The sequence below is a fragment of the Cylas formicarius genome, unplaced genomic scaffold (assembly GCF_029955315.1).
Source record: "Cylas formicarius isolate icCylForm1 unplaced genomic scaffold, icCylForm1.1 PGA_scaffold_9__14_contigs__length_23061073, whole genome shotgun sequence".
Taxonomy (NCBI): Eukaryota; Metazoa; Arthropoda; class Insecta; order Coleoptera; family Brentidae; genus Cylas; species Cylas formicarius.
The window spans coordinates 14,005,382-14,020,297 of record NW_026844365.1 but is presented as its reverse complement, the minus strand read 5'-3'; the positions used below and the strand labels follow the sequence as shown (position 1 = coordinate 14,020,297).

The 14,916-nt window shown below is 34.4% G+C and overlaps 1 protein-coding gene across 5 annotated transcripts in view; it reads right to left on the bottom strand.

Moving 5' to 3' along the window:
* Positions 1 to 14,916, bottom strand: part of LOC132707326 (discoidin domain-containing receptor 2-like) — a 212,032-nt gene that overhangs the window by 33,307 nt on the left and 163,809 nt on the right. The window contains exon 1 of one of the 5 annotated variants that reach the window (XM_060679131.1): positions 13,982 to 14,098. The exons of the other annotated variants lie outside the window; for them this stretch is intronic. The gene's annotated coding sequence lies outside the window, so the exon portion shown is untranslated. Of the gene's footprint in view, positions 1 to 13,981; positions 14,099 to 14,916 lie in introns of those variants that run through there. 5 annotated transcript variants of the gene reach the window in all.

Genomic DNA, 14,916 nt, shown 5'->3' with positions numbered 1-14,916 from the left:
AAACTGTACTTAACGAAAAAATACAGTTCAGCGAAAATTATAATTGATAAAACATTTTTATTCAAATGTTTTTGAATGGTACCAATAGAAATGCATCAATTGGATATTTTAAACGTTTTCAAAGTCGTTTTCGTGTTTTACAAAGTTGTCTGTGTATGTTTTCTTATGTTTTTTTTCACGTTTATTATGTTTTATTTGTATCGGCAAGGGACGTAACTTACGCAAGTTAAGAGCGGTAAGCCCAAGTTGTGTTGAAGAGCGAAATCAATAACCGTGCGGTTAAAGTCGCCATTGATGCCAAACATGGTAACAAGCTATTAAAAAATCGATCTCGATAACTTGCAAATCATCGTTATCGTGAAAAAAAGTCGCTTCAATATTGTGAATGCCCCTGGGTTTCGCGTCAGTTGATTAGAAAAACAAATGCTGTAATGGTTTCAAAAAATTGGCAGTTTCTTGGAAATCGTATGAGTCTATTTTGATTCGTAGTTTACTCCAATAAACCTTTCGTTAAGTTTATTATCTAATAATATTACAAGGATACAAGTGCATAATAAAAGTGTAATTGTCATGTCATCAAGCACAAAAACTAGCCAGGACTATCTGTTAGCAGATGATATTTATTTTGAATTCAGTTATAAAAATGCTGAATTTTTGGAAGTCAGCATACCCGAAAATATTTTTTTTTTACTTTAAGTCCCAGAATTCGTTCCTAAAGCAAAACTCAGCACAACATACTTGGAGACAAACTATACACATTTCGAAAAACGATAGTGACGGTCAATTCTACGTCTTGTTAAACTGCATAATTATTTAATAGAAAACAAAAAAAATTACTACAAACCCGATGGAATGAGCACGCAGTTCCCCACTCCTAGCACTATCAACATTACTTAGAGGTAGGTTTTTGGCACTTGTGCGCAATCCTTTAACAAATATTAATGAAATCTTAAAAGTTGGGTAACACATTTTTTACAGTCCCACGCCTGAAGTTGTCAAATATAATGGGTGTTTTTTTTCGATGTACAGAACTTAAAGTTGGCATTACTGTTCAAGATGGCGACCGATTTAACAGCTGTCAAGTGATTAATTCTCAGTTTGGTTTGGCAATTCATCATGAATTTATCAAGTAAGGCTAGGCTCATCCAATTGGCCCAAAACGAGATTGCCGATGTTCCCGATTTTCATAAGCGAATTTTGTTTAGCGATGAAGCGCACTTCTGGTTGAATGGCTACGTCAACAAACAAAACTGCCGCATTTGGAGCGAAGCTAATCCTCAAGTGTATGTCGAAACACCGTTATATGCAGAAAAACTGAGTGTTTGGTGCGTTTTATGGGCTTCAAAAACGATGATGACCAGAACTTTACAGTCAAGGGCGATCGGTATAGAGCTATGATTACTAAGTCTTTCATTCCTGAATTGAATAACCATGATGTCCATAGATGTGGTTTCAACAAGCCTCGTGCCACAATCGATTTATTTATCGATTATTTATTGGTGACCGCCTAATTTTACGTTTTGGACCTGTGAATTAGCCTCCAAGATTTTGGGATTTAACACCACTATGTAAAGTCATTGGTCTATGCGGATAAGCCACAAACGCTTGACCATTTGGAAGACAACATTCGTCGTGTTATTGCCGATATACGGCCACAAATGTTGGAAAAAGTCATCGAAAATTGGACTTCCAGATTGGACTACATCCGCGCCAGCCGTGGCGGTCACATGCCAGAAATGATATTTAAAATGTAATGCCACAAGATTATCTTTCGGATGAATAAAATTCATGTCAATCGAATAATCCATCGTTGTTTTATTGCAACTTAAAGTTCTATATATCGAAAAAAAAAACACCCCTTATAAAGAGGAGAAAAGTCATTCATAACAAAAAGTTATTTTTGTGAAGATGCGATGATTTTTAAACGGTTCTATGCTATGACGTGGAATTGTGAAAATTTTATTTTCCAAGATTCTTTGAAAAATCAATACCGCCGATGTTCAGTGCTCTGTAATACTAAGCCGATTTACCTGGCTACCAAATAGAAGCATTTGGTGTCTAATGAGTTGCAGATCTAAGCACACAGTGTCGTTTGCTGGTGGCAGCACGTTAGATTTTCATTTTCATTGGCCAGTTTTGAGTATATAACGGCTGAGATTTGGTCACGATGTGAGAATAAGCACCTGACCGATAGAATAACTGTGGTACTGTCCATGAAAGGGAAAAATATGTGTTGTCCTGCGTTGTGAAAACGACAAATAATATAATTAATAGTAGCAAATATATTTGGAAGCGGTTCTTAAATGGATTGTGTCGGGAGCCTGACTGAGGTAAGAGTCGACAATTGAGGCTTCCACTACCATCATTATTAATTTGACAAACGCATCATGCTCAATCTAAAGTTTTCAAGGCATCCTAAGGAATTACTATGAATACGGCCTTTAACCGTCGATTCTTATTCTTGACAATTCGATATTATTTGGAATAAGTAAAAAAAAAAAAATAATATGCGATATCCGTTTATTTGAATATCAACCCGTATTTCCATAACGTAAACATTTAATTATTCATTGGAAAATCAACGGTCATTGTTTGATGTTGCTCGCAGATAACCGAATCGTTTTTGCCACATCCCCGTAATTTGATTTAGTATATATCTATACACATTTTGAACAAATGCAACTGTTACCGGTATTAAATTTAAATAATGCAATTAAAATTCGTTGGCAGCGACGGGGCACATTATAATATGACGATCGTCAGCGCCAAATAGAAAATACCTAAATAGGTCATCGTAGATTAAATTCAAATTATTATATGAAATTAGAGATGTACGTAAAGACTTTCGCAATAGAAATGCCTATTAGTCTCATTTGGTCGATTTGCTAAATAAGGCGCGACTCTACAAATTACACAGATAAGTAAACAGCTGGATTTTTCCTACGAGAAAACTTTCTCAAGTATATTAATGAAACAATGAAGATATTAATCAACGTCTTTAAGAATCAAATTAAAATTTATTTATCGTTTTTTAACTTATAAAGTAGATTCACAGCACATTGACAACAAACTTAGATGGAATCATCACATCAACAACATATTGCCCAAATTAAGCTCCTGCTCATACTCATACAAAATATTTGAGATACGGTATCCATTGACGTTTTAAAGCTGGTGTACTATGGGCTGTACCAATCAGTGATAGGCTACGGTATAATCTATTGGGGTCTAGCCACTGGTGCACACCGGGTCTTCTTAGCACAAAAACGTGCTATTCGTTACATGATGCATGTAACTAGTAAACATTCATGCAGGGATTTATTTAGGGAACTTCAGATCATGACACTTCCTTCATTTTTCGTTTTGATTTACGTCAAAAGTAACATGATAAGATGGAATAGGAGATGTGACTTGCCCGAACATGACACACGGCAAACAGATTACTTGGACGTTCCATTCTCTAGACTGCATAGCAGGGCAACAAAACCCAAGGTATTTTGGCTTGAAAGTATATAACAGAGCTTTAAATTTCTATAAATAGTTTATCTGTGTTTAAAAAAAGAATTAAGACCTTTTTAACTGATAGGTGTCTCTACTCAGTAGATGATTTTTTTTAAATGTATTGTTTAAACGTGACGTGCTTAATATACCCATATATGTGTTATATGTAGTATCGAAAAGCGATATAAATATCTATCTATCTATCTATCTATCTATCTATCTATCTATAGAATGCTGCTTGTTGCATAAATAATAGAAATCTCTTGAATTAGAACTTTTAGGCAGTGTTTATTGTGTATACAAAAATTTAAAAGAATGTATTCAAAAGGAAGGTCGATTCCTATTACCACCGACAATTCAAGCAATGGGAGTAAATAATAAAAAAAGAAGCCATAGTTTTTTGCATGGAAAATAACATATAATATATGTATAAAAATTCACCATACAATTCCATAAAAATGCGAAATAGAAAATACATAAGAAAATAAAACTAAAAAAGCAAAGGAGCAAGGGGAAATTATAATCTAGAGACTGGTTTTTATTTTAAGAGGATGGTGGTTGAATACTTCCTGTTGGCTAGTCAGTGTGTAATAAATAAATTTCAAATCATATTTAAATGTAATTGACAAATTACATGCATTTTTCCTAGAAGACTGCAGTAAATCGATCGAGATTTCTCTCGTATTGGGCAGCTTTTCATATTTTGAATATATTTTAAAATATGTCCAAAAGGAAAGAAAACTTTTACCTCCATCCAGAAATCGAGTAATGGACGTAACTAACAAAAAGAAAAGTCATATTTCAGGATAGGAGGAATCCTAACTTTTATGTTTCCATTGTAAGAAAAAAAGTCAAAAAGTCAATCATCCAATGATTTCAACCAGTCATTTGAATAATTATGATGTATTTTGTTTATAATTAATATAATATTCATATGAATATGTTGAGCAAATTGATTAGTGTTTAATTTGACATCATATTTATTTTCATATTAATCAACTCGTACGGTGCTAATCTAAAGCAAAGTTTCAATATAATTTATAGTTTTGGTTAGTTGGTAGAGAATATATTTTTATGGCAAACTGCTTTTTGCCGAAACCATTAAAAATGTCTGCATAAAAACATTCTATTCGCCCGTTTAGCGACGCTAATGAAAAAAAAATTAAAATTTTCTTAGTGTTAGCTTTTACGACTCAGGTATTTGTGGTCTAAATTTCATTAAGCTTTCTTACAAGGGTTTCAAAAATAATAGTAGAAAACAGATTGATGAGGCCCTTTTTTCAGACCCACATCTTCTAAACGAGAGACACATCTGATTTACCCAAAAACATTTGTTGAAACGCACCCTGTCCGTCTTATGGCTTATTCTGCATTTGAAATAATTAAATTTAATTATGTCCGCAAAAATTGTGATCATTCTCACTTACTTACTGTACCTAAATCTTATCATTGGGTATAATCTGTTTGAAATAATATCTAAATAGCTAACACCAAATCTCTAATTAAAAGTTTAAATTCCTTGGAGGGCGCAACGCCCGGTATACATATCTCGAACGCAGCCCTCGTTCATAATGGGGGTTAATTCGAATCCATCTAAGTAGACGTAAATCGATTGTTCAGACGTCATTCAACACAATTAGCAGAATCCGTACACTAATTTATGTTTCCTATAGATCCATCTTATTAAACATAAAGGAATTCCACCATTGCAAAGGGTTTAGACAGCCACTGACGGGGGTGCCGCTATTAATAGTAATAACATTAATGAGTAGCTCGAGATCGAATCACATTACCGAGTGTTTGATAATTGAAATATCAGTGACGAGCGTTTTAAGAAATTTTACAAATAAAATTTTCCCCGAAAAAACTCAGAGAGCCAGCTGAGTAGGGGGACGTTTCATACGCTTAATTCGAAATTAAAATTCAACCATTGAACTACTTTTCTTTGAGGCAGTTGGCGGAGAATATCTTCATCTCAGCACTCACTTTATTTTTGAAACCGTAAGTGGAGAACATCAAGCCTGGCTGGACATGACAAGGGCATAGTCAAACTTAAATGAGTAGTTGATGTTTTTTCTTTCAAGCCGTTACTGGAGAATATCTCCATCTCAGTATTTCAGCAGCCTCACGAGGCACGAAAAGAACATAGATACGATCATCTCTTTAGTTTAAATGAGTGGTTCATCACACTTTTGATGCTGTTACAAGAACGTCTCCATCTTAGCAGCTTACAAGAATGACTAGTTTTTTACCAATCATGTCAAAATCTACTATTTTTTCTTTAGCTTGATTTATGATACTTATTTAATAGGACCGCAATAATGCTACTACTTGACCCTTGAGACACGTGTGCTAGTCTGCTATCAACTCCTTCGACGAATTTATTACTACCAGGTGGTTTGAAAGTTGTGGGAGTAGTATTAGGTTCAATATTCCTCCGAGTGCGCCCCTGTGGTGAGCAACCAGTCAGACGGGATGACCTCGTTTAGAAATTCATGAAATTGCCGGGCCTCGCAGGAAGGTCGGTTACGATTTTGACATTGACGGATCGCGCGAAGAGTAGCAGATAGAGTGGCTACGAATGTTCGCGGTCTTTATGTATTACCATTATACGGAAAAATTGCTTTTTCGAGCAATGAGGTTTGCCCGTTTACAATGCTCGAGAATGTTGAGGAATATAATCAGATAAAGCGCAGGCTGAAGAAACCCCATTATTTGCGCACGTATAATACGTAAAACTTCTAGGATGATTTTAATAAAAAATATACTGCTGTAGATAGAATATTTCGATAGAAAAAATGAAATGCCACTGCTTTTTAAAATGAAATAGCAATAGAAATCTTATTTAATCATTAGCATTGTGGGCCTGAATGAAATCCCTCTTTTTAATTCCTACACCCTGTATATCAAAAATAAAGCGATTGTGAACCTACGTTGATATAAACTTAAAAAAAAATTATCCAAGAAATGACCTTTAAGAAACTGCGTCTCATTATGAGTAACCTTGTATAGAGTAACTCCGAAAAGTTCTTATAGCTATGGAAATATTTAAAGTTTGTAATTAAATTCCTTTTTTGATTCGCCATTGCAACTTTTGATCGTAATTGTTGGAGGAGACGATCTAAAGCAAGAGAAAAGAAAAAATAACAGAGATAATGCTTGAAAAGAAATACTTTAGATTAAAAAGAGCAAAGAACAATATAAAAACGAAAAATGAAAAGTCAACAGACTATGCTATTTCAGGTGATTGGTTTACAGAAAAATATTATGTTATAATACAATATATGTGATTTGTGTGGCAAAAATGTCAGTTGTTTTTCCCCTTTTTTCAAGCAAAGGCCATTTTTAGGGGTCTTTGATTGCCATTATGGGGATGCAAGCAGAGTGGGTAAATAATATAAATACAGAAAATTTCAAATATTTGGCCACCAGCGGTCAGTTTGAAAGAAAAAGGTTTACGCGATTTTTTAAAATCTCGGAGCAACTAAATTGCAGTAGAAACTCTCATCAACAATTTATAACATATTGTTAATTCAGAGCTTAACTAAAACAATTTCAGTTAATAGCTCAACACCAATCTAAACTGGATATAAGAAGATGAATACGAAAGAGAACTTTTACATCACATTATTTCATTTAGATTAAATTTAATCAATTACTCAGGTTACAGTTTAAATCTAACTTAAATTGGCGAAAACTCCCAATTTCTAAAGTTACATAATCCTATCCTCAAATAATACCCTAAAATTAATACGGCATATGAAAGATAGAAATTTTTTAAAGTGGTTGTTTTTTGGTGACCAAATAATTGTTAAAAATTGGTTGTTGCATTAGCAAACCTGGGTGAGAAAATAAAAGCTCAATTTATAAAGACGCCGAGACCCAGAAAAAAACCTTCCCGGTGACAACAACTAACGCCATCATCACTTTTAGACTCGGCTGTTACGACAAAAACTATGAGGTTATCAACAGTTAAAACCTTTTATTAGTAGGCTTATATTTCCTTCAACCCTTGTCGATAATCCATCTTTACTTAAAATTATTTGTTTCAGCATCGTTTGTTTTAGAAAAAAGCCATGCCTACGCGAACGGATGTGACGTCATTTGAATTGGTAAGTTTGCTGAAATCATATAGCTGCTAGGTATCTACGCAGATAATACAGGAATTTTTGAAACAGCGCTGAAGAAAAATATTGAGATGGCCAATTTGTCACGCGTTACACTCGGCTGTGGTTTCTTCCAATTTCGGATAGCATTTTTTTAAGTTTATAATTGTTTAGAGAGAGGTGACGTCATGGGTTTGATGGCTAAATGTTCATCTTCAATTTTAAACCATTGCGCCATATGGCTACTAGATATACAGTGTGTCCCACTCAAGAAATGTACCCTTGTAAAATCTTTGTTTGTGGTTCGATTTTGATAAAAAAAATGTTTTGCTCATGGCTTGAACTTAAAGTCATGGCCAACTGAGACTATTTAACAATAGAGAGGGAAGTACTATTAGGGATTTTTAAAAAAATACGTTGGCAACAAACTCTTATAGGTTTTAATACCGGGTGTTTGAAATATCGTTTGCGCCCCATTTAAGGCTGTACAACGTTGTAAAATCTTTGATTTCGGTTTGATTTTGATAATTTATTTTTTGTTGCATAGATCTCTCAAGAACTCACTAAAATCTTATGTTTCTTATTACATCAACCTGAAGTCATGGCTAACTGGGACTAATTTTTGATGTCAACTATCGAGAAGGGCTATTGTAAGTATTTCTTTAAGAATAGAGTGTCAACGAATTATTATTCAGGACTACATAAATAAAGAATTACTACATGTAGAATGTTTGTTTATAGCTAAATTTTGATAATTCTGTTTTGTTGGATAGATCTTACTAAAGAGAAATGAAACGTTTTATTTCGTATAGCATCGACTAAAGTCATGACTAACTGATAGTTTTTTGAAGCGGAATATCGAGAACTGTCAGATATTTTTTAAAATGGAAAATGACAACAAATTCGTGTTCAGTACGACGCAAAAGTAACTAGAGCAAAGTAAAATAAAAATTAAATATTTTAAACCTTGTAAATAACGATTATTTTGTATTTGTATGTGATTTTTAAGATCTTGCAAATTTTTGATGATACAAATTTCACAAGTAGTGATAAAAAGCCTCTTTAAAGAACATTTATTTTTAAACATCGGTATTCGAAAGCTGTAATCAAAATTAAAATATAAATTAGCGAGTGAATTTGACTGTTCAATATTAGCTTCTCCATGGCAAACTTGGTTTTACAAAGGAAACAGTATGTCGACATCAATTAATTTTTATATTTCTGTTATTTTCTTGATTAGATGATAATTAAAAATCCTTTTTAATTAAAAAAATACAGCTTTGTAAAGTCTGTTTAGTTCATATCTAATTATCAAGATTAAGCCATAAACAAACATTCTACAGGAGTAACGCTTAAGCGAGGCGCGAACGATATTTCAAACACCCTGTATTAAAACATTATAGAAATTGGTATAGTTGGGTTTTAAGTACTCCTGAATAAGAATTTGTTGACACTTCATTCTTAAAGAAACCCCTAATAGCCCTTCTCGATATTTGACCTCAAGAATTAGCATCAGTTAGCCATGACTTTAGGTTGATGTAATAAGAAACATACGGTTTTAGTGTGTTTTTGAGAGGTCTATCCAACAACAAAAAATTATCAAAATCAAACCGTAATCAAAGATTATATTTCAAACACCCTGTATTGAAACATTATAAAAATTGGTATTGTTGGGTTCGAAGAACTTTTGAATAAAAATTCGTTGGCAAATCCCTAATAGTACTTTCCTCTTCTCTCTCTTTTTTTGAATAGTCTCCGGTTGGTAATAACTTGAAGCAATGTGCAAAACAAGGTTTTAGCGCATTCTTCAAAGAGCTATCCAACAAAAAAAAATCAAAATCGAACCATAAACAAATATTTTACAAGGGTATATAGTTCTTATGTGGGACACATTGTATAATAAGGAGCAAATAGACTAAAGAAAATCGTGATGGTAGCGGTAGCATTTTGGAGAACACCTCGTATATTCGGCATCGACGCAGCAGGTTCTTAAGTTCGAGCTCGTGTGTTTTAAGCGACGTTTAAATTTCATAAATTGCCACAAAGTCGGCGACTTCAGCGGCGCACGTCAACGAATAAAGTTAATATGTAGTTCCAAAATACCCGGAGCGTAATAATTTAAAAGCGGCTTCCGCAGAAGACTCGTAGGCAATCGATAAAAGTCTCGGTGTGACTAAGACCGCGTGTATATAGTCGGGGGAGTCTACCGAAGGCGGTGGCGGCGGCGGTTCTCGTATCCCTGTTTTATTGCAGGTGCAGGTGGCACGCGGGTTTCGCAGCCTTTCCCGCGAACCTACGGGTGTTTTATTTACCTCGGACCGGATTAAAACGAAGTAATGACGCCGTTACGTAGGCCGAAACCGGTAGTTTTATTTGAGTCCGGGATTAGAAGCGGTTTTTCAACGGGCTTTGCTTCATTCTATTAAGAGTCGGTGGTCGGTAGAGCAGATGCTTGCGCCGCTCCCTCTCCCTTCCGGCGTTACTGCAAATTGAACGTGCTGCAGGCGGCGGAATTTTCACCTCCCGAGGGAGAATCGGGATAACTCGGGACGTTATTTGCTAGTAGCGAGATGGTGTCGAACATTGTTGAGTAGTTTTTAAGATACAGCGTGATTTTAACATTTTTAAGTTTCTGGATCTCCCTCGTATTTCAATTATTTTATTAACGTACGGAAAACGTTAAAAAAAACATTCTTATAGATTTTTTTTCGAATATTGTTAAGTAGTTTTTGAGATATAGCGCGATTTTAATATTTTTAAGTTTCGGGATCTCCCTTGTATTTCAATTATTTTATTAACGTACGGAAAACGTTAAAAAAAACATTCTTATAGATTTTTTTCGAACATTTTGAGTAGTTTTTGAGATATAGCGCGATTTTAACATTTTTAAGTTTCGGGATCTCCCTCGTATTTCAATTATTTTATTAACGTACGGAAAACGTTAAAAAAAACATTCTTATAGATTTTTTTTCGAATATTGTTAAGTAGTTTTTGAGATATAGCGCGATTTTAACATTTTTAAGTTTCGGGATCTCCCTTGTATTTCAATTATTTTATTAACTTACGGAAAACGTTAAAAAAAACATTCTTATAGATTTTTTTTCGAACATTGTTGAGTAGTTTTTGAGATATAGCGCGATTTTAACATTTTTAAGTTTCGGGATCTCCCTCGTATTTCAATTATTTTATTAACGTACGGAAAACGTTAAAAAAACAACATTCTTATAGATTTTTTTTCTTAGAATGTGTAAGAGTGTGTACTGGGTTATTGATAATGTGTTCCTTTCAATACACGAGGTGATAAAATCAGGGTTTTCTACATCTTGTGAAACGATCTTTCCTTTCCCTTATCACTTGTAAACTTTCAGGCCTATTAAAATAAATGTTATTTTTCCAGCATCATCACAAAAAAAAATGTCACCAATGTACCAATCCAGAGTTTATATTTATTATTTAGATAATCGGTAACCGGTTGGACATTATGTGCAGCGCCATCTTGATGGCAAATTAAATTTAAATAATTCCTAACTGGCACATTTCCTATATGAATATGAATATAAATTTGAATATGAAAGTATATTAGGACTTTGGGTCTTCGGCTTGACATTTGGAAATTAAAAAACATTTCGTGGAGTGTCTGAAAAAGTTTAGCGTTCATTAAAAACATCCGCACGGACAATTATTAGGTGAAAATCAATTTAATTGACTTTTACGTGTTAAGTCGTTTTAATTATTGTAAAGGGTGTTTTTTTTTCGATGTATAGAACTTTAAGTTGGCATTACTGTTCAAGATGGCGACCGATTTAACAGCTGTCAAGTGATTTATTATCAGTTTGGTTTGGCAATTCATCATGAATAGACTCACGCCTGAACAACGCTTGCAAATAGTACAATTTTATTTCGAAAATAATGGTTCTGTGCGGAATACGTATCGCGTACTACGTTCATTTTATCGTGGACAAAATCGTAAATCAGAGCAGTTAATTCAATTAACCATGGAACCTTTTCGCACCACGTTTACTCTTATTGACAACTCGCATCCCCAGAGACACCGTACGGTGCGTACAGAAGAAGCTATTGCTGCTGTAGAGCATAGCATTGAGGAAGACCCGAATGAGTTCATCCGCCATCGAGCACAGGAATTGGATCTGTGTCCATCCACTTTATGGAAGATTTTGCGGAAGGATCTTGGTTTACGTGCTTACAAAATGTTCCCGATTTTCATAAGCGAATTTTGTTTAGCGATGAAGCGCACTTCTGGTTGAATGGCTACGTCGACAAATAAAACTGCCGCATTTGGAGCGAAGCTAATCCTCAAGTGTATGTCGAAACACCGTTACATCCAAAAAAACTGACTGTTTGGTGCGCTTTTTGGGCTGGTGGAATCATTGGTCCGTACTTCTTCAAAAACGTTACAGTCAATCGTGATCGGTATAGAGCTATGATTACTAACTCTTTCATTCCTGAATTGAATGACCACGATGTCCAGGAGATGTGGTTTCAACAAGACGGCGCAACATGTCAGACAGCTCGTGCCACAATCGATTTATTGAAAGACCCGTTTGGTGACCGCCTAATTTCACGTTTTGGCCTGTGAATTGGCCTGCAAGATCTTGTGATTTAACACCGCTAGACTACTTTTTGTGGGGCTGTGTAACGTCATTGGTCTATGCGGATAAGCCACAAACGCTTGATCATTTGGAAGACAACATTCGCCGTGTTATTGCCGATATACGGCCACAAATGTTGGAAAAAGCCATCGAAAATTGGACGTCCAGATTGGACTACATCTGCACCAGCCGTGGCGGTCATATGCCAGAAATCATATTTAAAATGTAATGCCACAAGATTATCTTTCGGATAAATAAAATTCATGTCAATCGAATAATACATCGTTGTTTTATTGCAACTTAAAGTTCTATACATAGTTAAAAATAGTTAAAAACGAAATTGGGAAAACATAGAAGAGTTTTTTTTACCGTTTTTAGCGTACGAAAATGTAATCCAGTCTCTTTAAATTAAAAAAACAGTTGGCTTAAAAACTGTTAATTTACTTTCTCTGTTTTTTTTTGCAGTAAATTCTGCTTTATAACTGCACCCTCGTCTTTATAATAATGTGGCAGCTTTGCTAAAAGAACTTCATCATAACATTTTTTCAAGAATAGAATAAAAAATCTTTTACTCTTGAATGCTGTAATAATCTACTAAGTGAGGTATACATACAGTGTTCACTAAATATCGATCGTTGATATGGAGAATGAATAAAAATGCAAAATGCTCCAAAATGGTTAAAAGATAACTTCATTATTTCCATGATATGCTGTTCGCAAAATTTCATAAAAAAAAAACTTAAAAATCTCTCAAGAGGGCAGTAATATAACAAGTTACATTGAAAGTTTTAGATTTTTTCGTAGAGTCCAAAAATGTAATAATCTACACTGTATTCCATCAGAAAAAAATGAAGCGGGTGTCTGTTGATTAAATATGGCGACAACGTAATGTCGCAAATATTTTAAAAATAGAAATCATATTTAAATGCCTATCGTTTTCCTTCCTCCATATGGATTAAGTTATTTTCTGCTAATTTCTTGTTGCTTAAGTTTACATTTTGGATAGAACGATATAGATAGATAGATAATCGTTTATTTTTTCCAAATTATGAAAAAAACACAAAAAAAAATAACGTAGCCCAATGACATGAAACACAGTAATTAAAAAAAGAAAAAAACAGAGCATATCTAAATGATAATCTGTATATACAAACTACATACAAATTTGCGATATAGTATTTTTAACGCTAGGAAGTTGAAGAATTGGTTTTCAGGCAGGCTAGGAATAATTCAAGGAAAACTATTATAATGTTAATTATGGAATAGTTGACATTTTTCTGAGTATAGGTGAAGTTACATCCTTCGAGGATTAATCTATACCTATTTTACATGTTTATGTACCGAATCAATAAACCGACCTCTGTTTTCAAACAAAAACATAGAAAAAATTCAGTGCATACTTGAAAACAAGTATAGGAATCCTCTTTTCCACAAAAACAGAAGTCCATATCTAAGTCAAAATGGAACGTAGGCATAGTAAGCCATCAGCAACTGTTGTTCGCATTTTTAGCAATTACCCTTAGTGCATAGCAGCATTTAGCGCATCGATTAATAACATCAAAAGCCTTTATTACATATGCTTAAATTTTATCAGCCCCTCCTCACTAAAAATCAAAGTTGTATCACCGGCATACAATTCACTAGTTATACTATAGAGTTCATTCAGAATAGAGCTCTGAGGAACATTCTGCTCTATTAATGGTATCAGATGCCTTAAGAATAATTTATGTGCTGTTTTGCAAAAATTATTATTATTAAACTCACCAAAACCAGTAACTAAAGTGGTGTTTATCAAACTAGTTCCATACTAACAACTACCAACTATTTTGGTTGAACTGCGACCAACGTCCAAAAACACGATAACGGGCTACAGTCGAGGCACTCAAGACAATAAAATAAAAGTAAAATCGTATCGTCTACTGATGCGCACCTTGGTTCCAGTTAGCACTTACGTGCGACGCATTTAAGTGGGGCATTTAATTAGTTTCCGACGTGTTCCGCGCTCCGTAAATTGTCATGGAAGCAATTAATTTCCACTGCTGCGCTGACGATTTTTTCCAAGAACCCGTTTTGCTATTTATTTACCCCTACCCCGGGGACGGCAGGAGGTTGGGGGCGACATCAAAATGTTTGTTAATTAGACGAGTTCAGACAATGCTAACACAAAAGCGTTTTAATTTAATGTCTGAACGTTCGCTGACAGTGACGGATGAACGCTTCAAAATAGCAAACAGATGTAATACGGGGAAATCTGACTAGGACGCCTGTTGTCGCAGAATTCCTTGCGGAATTAATGAGATTTTAAAACTTACACGTCGGTCGATGATATTCCTTAAGCGACCCACGCAATCAACATATATTGCAGCTAACACAGAATAAACACCTCTAAGACTAAATTGTATGCTTTGGTTAACCATGGAGAGTTTACACACGTTACACATTAGACAAGTACAAATATAACTGATTGATTCAGAGAAAATTATCATTCAATATTTTAAATAAAATATATTTGACGAATAAATATATCTAAGCAATTTCACAAACTACAACTTTTCAACTTGAACTAAATTGAAGGTTTTAGCTGTCGTATATTTCGGTTAAAAAAAAAGGTATATTTGTAACTTTTTTCAGTCCAGCAGGACGACTATGACCGCCAGCTGGCATCTCACTGTCACACTTACAATCGCCATGCTCATCAA